The sequence below is a fragment of the Odocoileus virginianus genome, chromosome 22, assembly GCF_023699985.2.
Source record: "Odocoileus virginianus isolate 20LAN1187 ecotype Illinois chromosome 22, Ovbor_1.2, whole genome shotgun sequence".
Classification (NCBI taxonomy): Eukaryota; Metazoa; Chordata; class Mammalia; order Artiodactyla; family Cervidae; genus Odocoileus; species Odocoileus virginianus.
In genome coordinates this window covers 417812-433347 of record NC_069695.1, presented here as the reverse complement: position 1 = coordinate 433347, position 15536 = coordinate 417812, and the positions used below count along the sequence as shown (strand labels likewise).

Here is a 15536-nt window from a genome sequence, read left to right as displayed (position 1 = left end):
GAACATTCAACTCATCCAAGCAACCTGCCTTCTCCACAGGTAGATTCGAAGGACAGATTCCAGGTACAGAGATAGATATGATGGAGCTCTGTATTCGCCCAAAATGTCTAGAGGGAGAGTCTAAGAAAGAATGTCCTCCTCTTGGAACTCCCCTGGTGGTCCAGGGGATAAGACTTCAAACTCCCGGTGCAGGGGCCCGGGTCCAATCCCCAGTCAGGGAACTCGATCCCACCGGCTGAACTAATAGTGCCCACGCCACAACTGTGGATCTCAAGTGCTGCAATTAAGACTGAAGATCCCAAGTGCCAGCACAGCCAAATACATAAACAAATACCCAAGAAAAGTAGAAGAATGCCCCCTCTGGCCGCGTCCAAGACCAGGAGTCACTGGGAGGAGTGAGACCCAGGTGGCCGGCCTCGCCTGGGCCCTGACCGCACACGGTTCGCGCTCGCCTGTCTCTGCTGCCCACCCCCCCTTCCTCCTTGCCTCATCATCTCAGGATCTTTCCTCCCTCCAGCACTCCCTTCCACAGGAACCCTGTCCTTCCCACCTGTGCCTCCACAGCAAGCTTCTCTCAACTTTGCCCCTTTTTCCTCCAAATGGAAGGAGTCTTGGAAAAAAGAAACCCAACTAGACAGAGCTGCCAACTTGGGTCTCATTTTTGAAAACTGTACATGCATTTGACACAGAACATCAAAGCTGGGCAGAGTCATCAAGAATGATCTTCAGTGCAAATTGCAGCATCTTCTAGGCCTCAAATCAAAGAAATACATGAATTGTCTTTTTCATCCCTTCATCCTTCCTCACCTGGGTGTCTAACAGCCAGCAAATGTCTACTGTGGAATTTTAACATAGACCCCTTCATGTTATTAAAGGACCTCAAATTTACATGCAATAGCAAGAGCTTCAGCAGCCAGCAGTTTTGCAGCCTTATTTAGTGTCAGTGTCTAAGCCTCCTTTCCCTCTGAGGCTCACAGAAAGACCAGCAGTCCATCCTGGAAATGTAATGTCAGCTCACGATCTGTCAAGCATCTGATGTGTACTTCTGGGACACGCCAATGGGAGCAATTACTCATATTTCTAAGAAACCAGATTTGTCTTAGAAATCTTCACATCTATTTTCTCACCTAAACACAATGGAAATAAATCTTGAGTGGAGAAGCAACCATTAGCTTCCAGTCTGCACCATCCACTTCATATTGCTACATACTTACTCAAGCGTGACCGTCACAAGGGCTGCTTCCAGTTTTATAGAAAGCAGTGTTATTTGCTAGTCATAACTTTAATGGGGAAAAATTAATTCTTATAGGAGTCATAGAAAAAAATCCATCAGTGATCTGGCCAGCTCATTACTTCAAGACAGAACTGTATATAAAACTTACTAGAGCTGACTCATTTGAAAAGACCCTGATGCTGGGAAAGATTGAGGGCAGGAGGAGAAGGGGACCACAGAGGATGAGATGGTTGGATGGCATCACTGACTCGATGGACATGGGTTTGGGTGGACTCCAGGAGTTGGTGATGGACAGGAAGGCCTGGCATGCTGCAGTTCATGGGGTCATAAAGAGTCGGACACGACTGAGCGACTGAACTGAACTGAACTGAATTGCCAATGTTAAGTACTTACAGTACTTGGTACCCACTAAGATATTAGAAGACTACCTGGTTTGAATTAGTGCTTCCCTGACCTAGTGCCTCAGTCTCTTTTCTGAGTATGTTAGTAATTTATCAATAATAGAGTAAGCTGAGTAAGCTTTCCTTAAGTCTAATTTAAACAAAGCAAAAGACAAATGAACTATGTCCTTGGATTTCATGCGATGTTGAATAAATAACCACGTGCAAACCTTTGGGAATACAGTTAAAAATAAGAATGAATATGCATTCCCCCAAAAGATGCATGGTTGTCCTTGACAATCATCTCGAAAGATTAAGAGCGCATAGCAAATCCCAAGACTCACCTGTCTGTAATAATTCAACTCAGTAAACCTTGATCAATCATTTACCGTGTACAAGTGACTGGGCTTGTCATCCCAGCAGGCATAAAGATGAATAAGACATGGCACTTGCACTGGAAGAACTTATCATTCCTTATCCATTGAGGTCTTGTCACCTTCTTAGTACCCAGCTTTATTTTTTGTTCCCAACAAGACTTGCATTAGACAGAATCAAAGCATGTCCTGTCCCACGTGGCATGAGTTTAATTTACAGTCAAAACACCAATGCTAAAATAAAGGAGAAAAACAAACATTTTATTTTCCCCTAGAAAATCCATTTGTGTTGACTGGAATCTCTTTTATCAGAATAGTTTCAGCTCAAAAAATTATTAGATGAATCCTCAAATATTCGTTCTCACTACAATTTTGCTTCTGTTGCTCTGAGATCCATAGGGAAAATCCTACACTTTTATTTCATGAAAGGGAGGGAATCCAGCTCCCTTCTCCTTAGCAGAACATAAAAAGCGGTGAGAAAGGCTGCTGAAGAAGAAACTTCAGGTCTGTGCAATTTGAAGAGTTCCTTTTTAAGCCGAAATTTTGATCACAGATGAGACGCTGAGTGGGTAATGCCCAGAGGCAATCAGTTCTTTTTTTTAATTTTTTTAATGTAAACTTTTTATTTTCTATTAGGGCATAGCCGATTAACAATATTTGATAATTTCAGGTAGACAGCGAAGGGACTCAGCCATGCATATATAGGTATCCATTCTCCCCCAAACTCCCCTCCCATCCAGGCTGCCACATAACATTGAGCAGAGTTCCATGTACAGTAGGTCCTTGTTGGGTATCCATTTTAAATACAGTAGTGTGCACGTGTCCATCCCAAATTCCCTGATCATCCCTTCCCCGAATCCTTCCTCCTACCCCAGCAACCATAATTTCTTCTCTAAGTCTGTGACAGAGACAACCAATTCCAATAAGCCCTAAGGAGATGTCATGTTTGAACTCAACTCAGCGGTGTGAGAAGAAAACGCAGCCCCTGGCGGGGAGCTGGGGCCTGCTGGCATCCCTGCAGTCCAGACTCAGGCCAGAGCACTCTCCTCAAACGAGGGTGCGTTAGGCTGACCAGCTGCCTGGGCAAAGGACTTTAGATTATCAAACGGAGGACAACGATGAGAAACAATCCCGTCCCCAGAGAAGCGCCTCCCCGCCTTAGGTTAGTCCTCGTACCTGGGGCTGCGTGAGTGCTGCGCTCAATCGCTCAGTCCTGTCTGACTCTGCGACCCCATATGGACTGTAGCCCTCTGTCCGTGGGGAGGCTCCAGACAAGAACACTGGAGTCTGTATGTGTGGTAAATTATTTAATGGCCACCAAATTTTCCAGCCCAATGTGCTCACCACTTTGCAATGTAGCATTGCCTATCCTCTTATCCTGCAGGCGGAATTATTTCAGAGTTTTTCTTTTTTTTTTTTTGCTGTGCCATGCAGATGGAACCCATGCCCTTTGCAGTGGAAGCACAGAGTCTTAACCGCTGGACTGGCAGAGAGGTTCCTTTTTGTGATTATTTACTGATCAACTATATGTGATGGAGCTGGTAATGTATGAATTCTGGAGTGTAGGCTCTAGGAGACCCTCTTAGAGCTGCCATATTAGAAGAAAAAAAAATGGATTTTCTATTTACTCTTAACCTGCTAAAAAAAAAGGGCCCAATTGTATTGATACTTGTGGAATATTTCCTTCATGCCAACCCCAGTCCATGGCACTGTGCGGAGTCCATCATGACACAGGAGGGATTCAATTAATGAAGACTGAGCTGAGTGAAGGGCTTCCCAAGTGGCGCTAGTGGTAAAGAACCTGCTTGCCAATGCAGGAGACGTAAGTGACTTAGGTTTGATTGCTGGGTTAGCAAAATCCCCTGGAGGAGAAAATGGCAACCCACTCTAGTATTCTTGCCTGGAGAATCCCATGGACAGAGGAACCTGGCGGGCTACAGTCCACAGGGTCACAAAGAGTCGGACATGACTGAAGTGACTGAGCTTGCATGCACGCACAGCCTAAACACTTCCGGGAAGGCAGGTCCCACTCGAGACGGCCTAAGTAAAAACGCTCCCCACACTGACCACTGAAGGGTTAATCCTGTCAGTGAGGCTCTGAACTTTAGCTCTACGGGATGGAGCCTACTACATTCATCTCCTTTAGATTTCAGACAGAGGACCTGCCTCAGTTCCAGGCCTGGCCCTGTGACCAAGGTGCGCAGAGACCCACCTCACACTCACGTTTCTCCTGCCGAGGCGGGGCTTCTGCTCTTTCCTTTCTGTTGCTGCTTTGTTTGGGAATTTGACTTGACTGGGAAAGTCAAACTTCACAGATACAAATTATGAAGGCTTGGAAAGGTTTAGAGAGCACGATTTTGTGGCCTACTGTTTTCCCCAAGTTTACATGGGCGCCTGGCTAGCATGGCATGAAACATCCTCTGTCTTACAGAGAGGAGGGACCCTCCTCTAAATGCCCTCATTCTGGTCCTCAAACATTTCTTCTGCCGCTTTCTTCACTGGGTGTCCTCTTCACCCCAGCTCCCTGCTTCTGCTGGACAGGGCAGTAAAAAACAGGATGTGAAGATGGTTTCTAGCCAAGCCCCCTGGGGTTCTGTGCATACAGGGCAACTGGTTGCCAGATCTGATCCTTCTGCCTCACTCTCTTCACAGGACTCAGAAAGGGGCAGAGTCAACCCATGGTCACAGAAGAGTCATGATGGATATCATCCTCTCATCAAGGCCAAGCTTGCTCTGCTGGCTGTGTGACAGTCCAGTTAACTGAGAGACGAGGGGCTGAGGCAAAGAATATGACTTTATTTGGAAAGCCAGCCAACGAAGATAGCGGCTGACTGTCTCAGAACAGCCATCTTACGGGGTCTGGATGCCACCTTTTTAATAGAACAGAGAGGGAGAAGAGGTGAGGAAGGAAAGGAGGAGGCCATTCATCTTTTGTAATAGGAGGGATGTGCTCATTTCTCCTTGTCTGCAGCCGTTCACAGGTGGGCAGGGTCGAACGATGTGAACTGAGCAAAGGCACGCTAGTCTAACAGGCAGCGGGCTCCCCCGCAGGCCGCGTGTGTGACTAGAGTCAGGGTCAGGGTCGGCTCTGCCGCAGGCAGCGGGCTCCCCGGGCAGGCCGCATGTGTGACTAGAGTCAGGGTCAGGGTCGGCTCTGCCGCAGGCAGCGGGCTCCCCGGGCAGGCCGCATGTGTGACTAGAGTCAGGGTCAGGGTCGGCTCTGCCGCAGGCAGCGGGCTCCCCGGGCAGGCCGCGTGTGTGACTAGAGTCAGGGTCAGGGTCGGCTCTGCCGCAGGCAGCGGGCTCCCCGGGCAGGCCGCGTGTGTGACTAGAGTCAGGGTCAGGGTTGGCTCTGCCGCAGGCAGCGGGCTCCCCGGGCGGGCCGCGTGTGTGACTAGAGTCAGGGTCAGGGTCGGCTCTGCCGCGGGCAGCGGGCTCCCCGGGCAGGCCGCGTGTGTGACTAGAGTCAGGGTCAGGGTCGGCTCTGCCGCGGGCAGCGGGCTCCCCGGGCAGGCCGCGTGTGTGACTAGAGTCAGGGTCGGGGTCGGCTCTGCCGCAGGCCGCGTGTGTGACTAGAGTCAGGGTCAGGGTCGGCTCTGCCGCAGGCCGCGTGTGTGACTAGAGTCAGGGTCAGGGTCGGCTCTGCCGCAGGCCGCGTGTGTGACTAGAGTCAGGGTCAGGGTTGGCTCTGCCGTGTAGCACTGTCTCTCTCCAGGTATCCCGGCGGTAGAGGGAACTCAGAGAAGTAAAAATATCACACCGGTCAGGAATTCAGGGGGATCCCTTTGTGTGGGTGCTCTGAGTAGGACCTGACGTTGACAAGAAGATCAGGACTCGATGGAAAAGCAGGGACTGGGAGCATGAAACAGGCCCAGCACTGCCCCAACCTTTTAATGCACAACTCCAGTGGGCACCATTCCCATTGACCCCCAGAGTTAAGCAATGGGGACAGAGCTGTGCTTCCATGGAAAACTGCAAGATGTCTAGGTTCTAGAGGACTCCCTTCTGGGTGACATAATGTCATGAGGATTGTATATGACTGATAGCAATGCAAAATAATTCTTGGTGATAGATGTAGGAAGAGCAAATAACGCCATGATAGGAGGCAAAAGCAGGAAGACCAGGCCCTCACCCTGGCAACTAAGGCGACTATCAGGTCACCAAGACACAACCAGTCAGAGACTATCAGGCCACCCAGATACAGCCAATCAGAACTTGTTTACGGAAAGATCCCGTGCGCGCGAATGTCTGACCAATGAAAAGACCCCCGCGAACATGTAACCAATCCGCTTCGCTAAATGACCCCTGCTTATGTTTGAAATTGGATGTTCTATAAATATGGGTAGAAAACCGGGCTCGGGGCTCTCAGCCTGTGCGCCACTGCGTTGGACACAGCGGGGGCCCTAGCTCGAGCTAGCAATAAACTTCCTTCTTGCGTTTTGCATTGTCTCTTGGTAGCTTTCTCTCTTCCTGCTCGGGGATTCGGACATCGGGCATAACATTTGGGGGCTCGTCCGGGATCCCTTGGCGAGGAGAGAAACCTCCCGAGACAGAAGGAAGAATCCAAACGGTACCGGTACCCAGTCAGGTCAGGGAAATCCAGTGTGAAACCGGGGCCTGCTAGGAGAGCAGGGAGGTAACTGGTACAGGGAAATCCAGTGTAAAACCGGGGCCTGCTAGGAGAGCAGGGAGGTAACTGGTACAGGGAAATCCAGTGTGAAACCGGGGCCTGCTAGGAGAGCAGGGAGGTAACTGGTACAGGGAAATCCAGTGTGAAACCGGGGCCTGCTAGGAGAGCAGGGAGGTAACTGGTGCAGGGAAATCCAGTGTGAAACCGGGGCCTGCTAGGAGAGCAGGGAGGTAACTGGTACAGGGAAATCCAGTGTGAAACCGGGGCCTGCTAGGAGAGCAGGGAGGTAACTGGTGCAGGACTAAGGGAACGTTCCTGCCGGTGTGAGACCAAGGCCAGCGAAAACGCTGGAGGGCGACCGGCTCTGCGGAGAAAGGGGTCTTTTGTCCCCTGATCCCGCGGCAGTTGACCAGTGGACACTGTTTGGTAAGTTGAGTCTGTTACAGGGGAGTGCACCCCCCCAGAGACCTAGCACTTGGTTGTCGGCCGACAATTGTCTGTCCGTGTGTTTGTCTACGCCGTTCCGTGTTTGTGTGAGTGCCGGCATTGTCTCGCTTCTTGTCTTCTTTTGGTGTATCATTTGCTATTTCGTTTTGTCTGATCTGGTCTCAATTTCCTAATCTCTTTGGGAGCTTCAGTGAACGGGCGAACGATTGTGGGGGCAATTGATGAGTCCTGGCCAGGGCTACACTCTGGTGGACTCTGAAGGCCCAACAAAAGTGAGCCTAAGTAACTAGAGCCCAACCGGGTGAAGCTCCCCCTTAATACCTCAAACTGAGAACGTGGCCTGAAATTCTTGGTGTGGGCACGGGTCAGGCACTTAAGAGCCGCTAGGGCGCCTGCCACTTGAAGACTCCCGTGAAAGGATAAGGGGGTCACGGAACGGGCCAGAAACCCCTAGGGTGCCCGCCCCCAGCAAGAAAACTTCCGTGCAACGACACAGGCACATAAACAGTTCCAGAAGCATACCATAAGCCCAACCTCTTGGCCGCCACCACTCCTGATAGGATTTTTGGTGGTTGTTCTCATTGACTTCTCTCTCGCTTTCTTCCATACCACTTGTTCCTTAACTATGGGTCAGGGAGAATCTACTCCACTCTCTCTCATAACTGATCATTTTTCGGATGTGAGAGCCAGGGCTCATAACTTGTCTCTGTCAGTCAAGAAAAGTAAATTAATAACTTTTTGTTCTGCAGAATGGCCTACCCTCCAGGTCGGATGGACCCCGGAGGGTACGTTTCAGCCCTCCATAATACAGGCAGTGAAAGAAAAGATAATGGCGCCAGACCCCTGGGGCCATCCAGACCAGGTCCCTTATATCGTGGTCTGGCAAGATCTGGTAGAAAACCCACCTAACTGGTTAAAACCTTTCGTCCACAGAACTTCTAATCCACAGGTCCTGGTGATGGAACTCACTTCGGAAGAAACTAAGAAGAAAGAGAGATCAAAACCGGTCTTTCAGGATGCCTCTTGCCCAAACCTAATAGACTTGGAAACAGAAGCAAGACCCCCCCTTACGTACCCCCCTTAGAACCCCCGGGTGGAGGGGAGGGATCAGGAAGGGCGGCAAGGGGCGACCACGAGGGAGGACCGGCACTGGGGACCCGGGGAAGGACTAGGGGAGATAGGAACATGCAAGACCCTGGGGACCCAGAGTTACCGTCATCCACCGTTCAGGCACTCCCCGTCCGGGTGGGACCAGCGAACCCGAGCGGAGAACGGACCTATCAGTACTGGCCCTTCTCCACGAGTGACCTATACAATTGGAAAACACAGAACCCCCCCTTCTCGGAGAAGCCCCAAGGCCTCATTGACCTCTTAGACTCTATTCTGTTTACTCATAACCCCACCTGGGACGATTGCCAACAGTTGTTACAGGTACTCTTCACCACGGAGGAACGGGAGCGAATCCTGGCAGAGGCGCGAAAACGAGTCCCCGGGGTCGACGGGAGACCTACTGCTCAGCCTCATCTCGTGGACGAGGGGTTTCCCTTGCTGCGACCTAACTGGGATTTCGAGCGGGCGGAAGGTAGGGAGCGTCTCCGAGTGTACCGCCAGACTCTGATGGCTGGCCTGAGGGCTGCAGCAAGGAAGCCAACCAATTTGGCAAAGGTAAATCTGGTGAGGCAAGAGCCCACTGAAAGTCCGGCAGCCTTCTTAGAGAGGCTAATGGAAGCTTTTAGACAATACACACCCATAGACCCCCAGGCTGACGAATCGCGCGCCGCCGTGATACTAGCATTTGTAAACCAGGCAGCTCCAGACATCAGAAAGAAATTGCAGAAAATAGAGGGGCTAGGAGAGCAGACAATACAGGACTTATTGAAAGCAGCTGAGAAAGTGTTCAATAACAGAGAGACTGCAGAGGAAAGGGAAGAACGGATTAGACGGGAGGAGAGAGAACTAGCAGAAAGGATCAGGAAAGAAGATAGGGAGTATAGAACGAGGGAGAACCAGAAGAACCAGAAGGAGCTAGCCAAGATTCTTTTTGCGGGGATGAGAACCGGATCAGGAGCGAGGGAGCTTCGGGGCCGACAAGCAGGAAAGAAAGAGAAGCTAGAAAGACAGACCTTAAAGAAAGATCAATGTGCTTACTGCAAGGAACTGGGGCACTGGAAAACCGAGTGCTCTAAGAGAGACTCAAGGAAAGGAATGGCCCAGAGGGAGAAAGTCTCCCCCGAAAATCGGGCCTTATACATGGGAGAAGATAGTGACTAGGGGAGTCAAGGCTCGGCACCCCTCCCCGAGTCCTGGGTAACCATAAATGTGGAGGGGAAACCCGTTGGCTTCATGGTAGATACTGGCGCCCAACACTCTGTTTTAAATAAAAGGCTGGGACCAATGTCTAAGAAAACCAGCATAGTACAAGGAGCCACGGGGACAAAAAGATATTGTTGGACCACAGAACGAAAAGTAAATCTGGGGACCCATCAGGTGTCCCATTCGTTTTTGGTGATACCAGAATGCCCAGCCCCTCTACTTGGAAGAGACTTGTTGACTAAAGTTAATGCTCAGATCCATTTTGACCCTGGGGGAATCTCAGTCACAGATGGACTGGGACAGCCGATACATGTCTTATCCCTAGCCTTAAGGGATGAATACAGACTTTTTGTGCAAAAGCCCTCAGAGGTCATAGCACCAGAAGTACAACCGTGGGTCCATAAATACCCATTGGCCTGGGCAGAAACGGCAGGAATGGGACTGGCCAAACAGAGACATCCGATCGTCATCGAGCTCAAGTCAGAGGCAGTTCCTGTGAGGGTGAAACAGTACCCTATGAGCCAGGAGGCACGGCGGGGGATCACTCCCCACATTCGACGGCTCATGGATGCCGGAATTCTCAGGCGGTGCCAATCCCCTTGGAACACCCCCTTACTGCCGGTGAAGAAGCCAGGGGGGACAGATTACAGACCTGTCCAGGACCTGCGAGAAGTCAACAAGCGGGTGAGTGACATCCACCCCACTGTCCCTAACCCATATACCCTCCTGAGCAGTCTGCTGCCTGAGTACACTTGGTACACTGTGCTGGACTTGAAAGATGCCTTTTTCAGCCTACCCCTGGCGGCCCAGAGCCAGGAGATATTTGCCTTTGAGTGGACCGAGGGGGAGGGCCAACCGGTAGTACAGTTAACTTGGACTCGCCTCCCACAGGGGTTCAAGAACTCCCCTACCTTGTTTAATGAGGCTCTGAGTGAGGACCTCTATGAATATCGGACTCGCCACCCAGAGGTCATTCTGCTACAATATGTAGATGACCTTATGTTGGCTGGAACCACGGAGGAGGCATGCAGCCGTGCCACCGGGGACCTCTTACAAACCCTAGGCACCTTGGGGTATCGCGCTAGCGCAAAGAAGGCACAAATAGCCCGGCAAGAGGTCACCTATTTGGGGTATAAGATCAGGCAGGGGCAACGATGGCTAACCCAGGCCATGAAGGAAACAATACTACAGATACCAGAGCCCAAGACCCCCCGCCAGGTGAGGGAGTTTCTGGGGACTGTTGGATATTGTAGACTGTGGATCATGGGGTTTGCAGAGAAGGCTCGGCCTTTATATGAAGGGAGCAGAGAGACTCCAAACTGGACCTGGACTGAGCCCATGAAACAGGCTTTCCAAACACTCAGACGGGCCCTACTAGAAGCCCCAGCTCTTGCCCTGCCTAACCCAGACAAGCCATTCCAACTGTTTATAGATGAGAAGCAAGGAATAGGAAAGGGGGTCTTGACGCAGCAATGGGGACCATGGAAACGGCCAGTAGCATACCTGTCGAAGCGATTAGATCCAGTGGCCGCTGGGTGGCCCCCTTGCCTTCGCATCATTGCAGCCACTGCCCTCCTCGTCAGCGACGCCGACAAGTTGACGTATGGGCAACAACTCTCGGTCTTCACCCCCCACGCCATCGAAGGGGTTTTGAAGCAGCCGCCGGGTAAGTGGATCTCCAACGCCCGCTTGACACATTACCAGGCCCTGCTGCTCGATGCCCCAAGGGTGCGTTTTCAGACCCCCTGCTTCCTGAATCCAGCCACGCTCCTACCTAACCCAGAGAAAGGCCACCCTCTCCATGAGTGTAGTGAGATACTGGCTGAGGCCCTGGCGGCACGAAAAGACTTAACTGATGTGCCACTAAGCAACAGTGAGCTGGTATGGTTCACCGATGGGAGCAGTTATGTCAAAGACGGGCAAAGAAAATCGGGGGCCGCCATAGTTGATGAGTCTGGGCAGACGATATGGGCTGAAACACTCCCCCCAAATACTTCTGCACAGAAAGCCGAATTGCTTGCCCTAATACAAGCTCTAGAGCGAGCGAAAGGGAAAAGAGTCACCATTTTCACGGACAGTCGATACGCCTTCAGCACTGTCCACATCCAGGGCCCCATATATCAAGAAAGGGGATTTCGGACAGCTGAGGGAAAAGAAGTCAAGAATTTGCCTGAGATTCGCAGGCTCCTAGAAGCTGTCCAATTGCCCCGAGCAGTAGCTATAGTGCATGTTCCCGGGCACCAAAAAGGGGAAGACCCAAAGGCAAGAGGTAATCGGGAGGCTGATGCGGCCGCTCGGAGGGCAGCCAGCCAAGACTACGCCGCCCCCATATTGACTGTGGAACTTCCCCCTCCCGGTATGGGGGCCTTGCCACCAATTCCCGAGTACTCCCACCCTGATCTCGACTGGATCACTAAGGACACCACCCTCCAGAAGGATGAGAAAGATGGATGGTACCGGGACCAAGACAGCAACCTGATATTGCCTGCCACCCTGGGTCGTCATTTGTGTGAACACCTACACGCAACCACACATTTGGGAGAGAAAAAGACTGACACTTCTCCAGACGGCCTGCCTGAGGTTCCCCCGACAAAAGGCAACTGTACGAGAGATAATTCAAGCCTGTAAAGCGTGCCAGTTAATGAGAACAGAGAAGAAGCAACACTCAGGAGTGAGGTACCGGGGGGAGGGGCCCGGGCAACACTGGGAGATAGACTTTACTGAGGTAAGGCCAGGGAAGTATGGGTATCGCTATCTGTTGGTTCTGGTAGATACCTTCTCGGGGTGGGTGGAAGCTTTCCCCACTAAGGGAGAGACAGCCATAGTGGTTGCTAAAAAGATCTTAGAGGAAATAGTGCCTAGGTACGGGCTGCCAGTGACTATGGGCTCTGATAACGGACCTGCCTTTGTGAGCCAGATTGTACAAGGGCTGGCCCGAGCTCTGGGGACGAAATGGAAGTTACATTGCGAATATAATCCCCAGAGCTCAGGACAAGTTGAGAGAATGAATCGGACCCTAAAAGAAACACTGACAAAGTTGGCAATAGAGACGGGCGGGGACTGGGTGACCCTCCTTCCCTTCGCACTCTTCCGGGCGCGTAACACCCCATATAAGCTGAACCTTACCCCCTTTGAAATTTTGTATGGAAGACCCCCTCCTGTGTATCCTATTTTTGAAGGAAAGTGCCTGCCACCCCCTGCTCTGGGACAATTCCGGCAAACAATAATGGCATTAAGCAAGGTGCATAACCGTGTTTGGAAGTTGATCCGGGAGGTATACGAGGACCAAAATGAGAAGGCCCTCCCCACACATAATATTAGCCCGGGTGATTGGGTTTGGGTAAAACGACACCAATCTAGAGTATTAGAACCTAGATGGAAAGGCCCTTATGTTCTCCTAACCACCCCTACCGCTGTTAAGGTTGACGGGATTGGACCCTGGGTTCACTGCAACCACGTGCGGCAAGCCACGCCAGAGGAACGAAATAAGGCACAGACAGAACGGAAGGCGAATGTTCATCCGTCGGATCCTTTGAAATTGAAGCTCACCCGCCGGGAAGCCTCCTAGTCCTCTTGCTGATGGCAGCCATCGTCAATCCAGGGATGACTTCTCATGGCCACATGAACAATCCCCATCATCCAGTCAACATGACTTGGGTGGTCTACAATCCAGAGACCGGAGAACTGATCAACTCAAGCTCGAATGTGGCCCCTCGGGGAACATGGTGGCCCGTTTTGACCTTCGATCTATGCGTCCTGGCAGCTGACAGCAACGGCTTTGGTCCCCACCAGCTGACTGACTTCTTTGCTCATGGCTCTTTCGGCTTATTCACCCGTAATTGTGAGGGTAAGGGCCCAAAATCTTACGAACAAATACCCGTATATGTCTGCCCCGGGGGAGGGAGGGATCGGAACCAAATTAATAAATGTGGGGGAGTTGATTCTTTTTATTGCGCCGCCTGGGGATGTGAAACTACAGGGACGGTCCATTGGCTCTCTAGCTCTAACAAAGACCTCATTCGGGTAAAATCACCCCCGAACACCCAAAAATGCTCTTGGGGAGTATCACCTAAGCCTGGACAATGCTTCCCATTACAGATTGAGTTCACAGATGAAGGAAAAAAGTTTACCAGGTGGGATTTTGGCCGTGCCTGGGGCCTCCGTCTTTACAAGAACGGATATGACATGGGAGTCCGGTTTGAGCTTAAATTAAAGCTGGGATCACTCTATTTGGCCCCCAAAGTAGCTTTGGGACCAAACCAGGTGATAGCTCCAAGACCCCCGCCCCCGCGCAGGCCTAGCCCAGAGGCCAGAGGGACCTCAGAGCCTGGTCCCTCTAAATCTGGTTCGCAAAGAGCACCCACAACTGTTAGTCCGCCCCCCCCCAAGATCCTCTATGGGCTTTAGTAAATGCAGCTTTTGCAACTTTAAATAATACTGACCCTAATGCAACCCAATCCTGCTGGCTGTGCTATGATCTTCGCCCCCCTTACTATGAGGCCATAGGCCTCAACGTCTCCTATAACTTATCTTCAGGCCAGAACCCACCCCAATGTCGGTGGGAGGAACGTAAGGTTGGTCTCACGATGAAGGAGGTATGGGGACAAGGACTTTGCCTAGGCACAGTACCACGGGACAAGACTTCCCTTTGTGCTCAGACTGAAGGTAATCTAAGCCTTCAAGGAAAGGACTGGATTGTGCCAGGGGTCGGGGGATGGTGGATTTGTTCACATACGGGGTTGACCCCATGTTTGAATGTGAAGGTTTTTAACCAGAGTCAAGAATTTTGTGTCCTGGTTGCTATAATGCCAAAGATTTTATACCATTCTGAAGAGGTTATGTACTCACATTGGGACCGAGGAGTACGGAGGAAAAAGAGAGAGCCACTTAGTGTAATCACCATGGCTGCTTTATTCAGCCTCGGGTTGACAGGAGCAGGAACAGGAATAGCTTCACTGTCTCTACAAACCAAGGAGCTGTCCTCTCTCCGAGCAGCCATAGATGAGGACCTGACTCGCATAGAAGAATCAATCAGCCACCTAGAAAAGTCTCTCTAACCTCCTTGTCTGAAGTAGTATTGCAAAATAGGAGGGGATTAGACTTAGTTTTTCTCCAGCAAGGTGGGGTCTGCGCAGCTCTTGGAGAAGAATGCTGTTTCTATGCAGACCATACAGGTGTGGTGAGGGATTCAATGGCGAAAGTGAGAGAGGGACTAGCGCAACGCAAAAGGGAACGGGAAGCCCAACGGGGATGGTGGGAATGGTTTGGATCCTGGTCACCCTGGTTAACCACTCTGGTCTCAACCCTCCTGGGCCCACTTTTACTGTTAATACTAATACTTACAATTGGGCCCTGCATTTTAAATAAACTAATCACCTTTATCAGGACACAGCTAAATACTATCCAGATTATGGTGCTAAGACAACAATACCGGCCGATAGGTCGAAATAAAGAAGGGGAAGATTCCTCCCCATAATCAAAAGACAGGGGGGAATGTAGGAAGAGCAAATAACGCCATGATAGGAGGCAAAAGCAGGAAGACCAGGCCCTCACCCTGGCAACTAAGGCGACTATCAGGTCACCAAGACACAACCAGTCAGAGACTATCAGGCCACCCAGATACAGCCAATCAGAACTTGTTTACGGAAAGATCCCGCGCGCGCGAATGTCTGACCAATGAAAAGACCCCCGCGAACATGTAACCAATCCGCTTCGCTAAATGACCCCTGCTTATGTTTGAAATTGGATGTTCTATAAATATGGGTAGAAAACCGGGCTCGGGGCTCTCAGCCTGTGCGCCACTGCGTTGGACACAGCGGGGGCCCTAGCTCGAGCTAGCAATAAACTCCCTTCTTGCGTTTTGCATTGTCTCTTGGTAGCTTTCTCTCTTCCCGCTCGGGGATTCGGACATCGGGCATAACAATAGACATGTGGATTCTGCCCTATCCCCAGAGGTTTCATGGCGGATGATGAGGTGGTTGGATGGCATCATCAACTCAACGGACATGAGTCTGAGCCAACTCAGGGAGAAGGGGAAGGACAGGGAAGCCTGGCGTGCTGCAGTCCACGGGGTCACAGGGAGTCAGACGCAAATCAGCGACTGAACACCCACAACAGCAGAGGTTTCATGGGCTTCCTTCTCCTAAAGGCAGAGATCG

The 15536-nt window shown here is 51.2% G+C and overlaps 1 long non-coding RNA gene across 1 annotated transcript; it reads left to right on the top strand.

Annotated features, from left to right (window-relative positions):
• Positions 1 to 5670: 5670 nt before the first annotated feature.
• On the top strand, positions 5671 to 15238 carry LOC139030340 (uncharacterized). Its single transcript, XR_011482619.1, has 2 exons — positions 5671 to 7044; positions 12800 to 15238. It is a non-coding gene; the product is annotated as an uncharacterized lncRNA (long non-coding RNA).
• Positions 15239 to 15536: the final 298 nt, after the last annotated feature.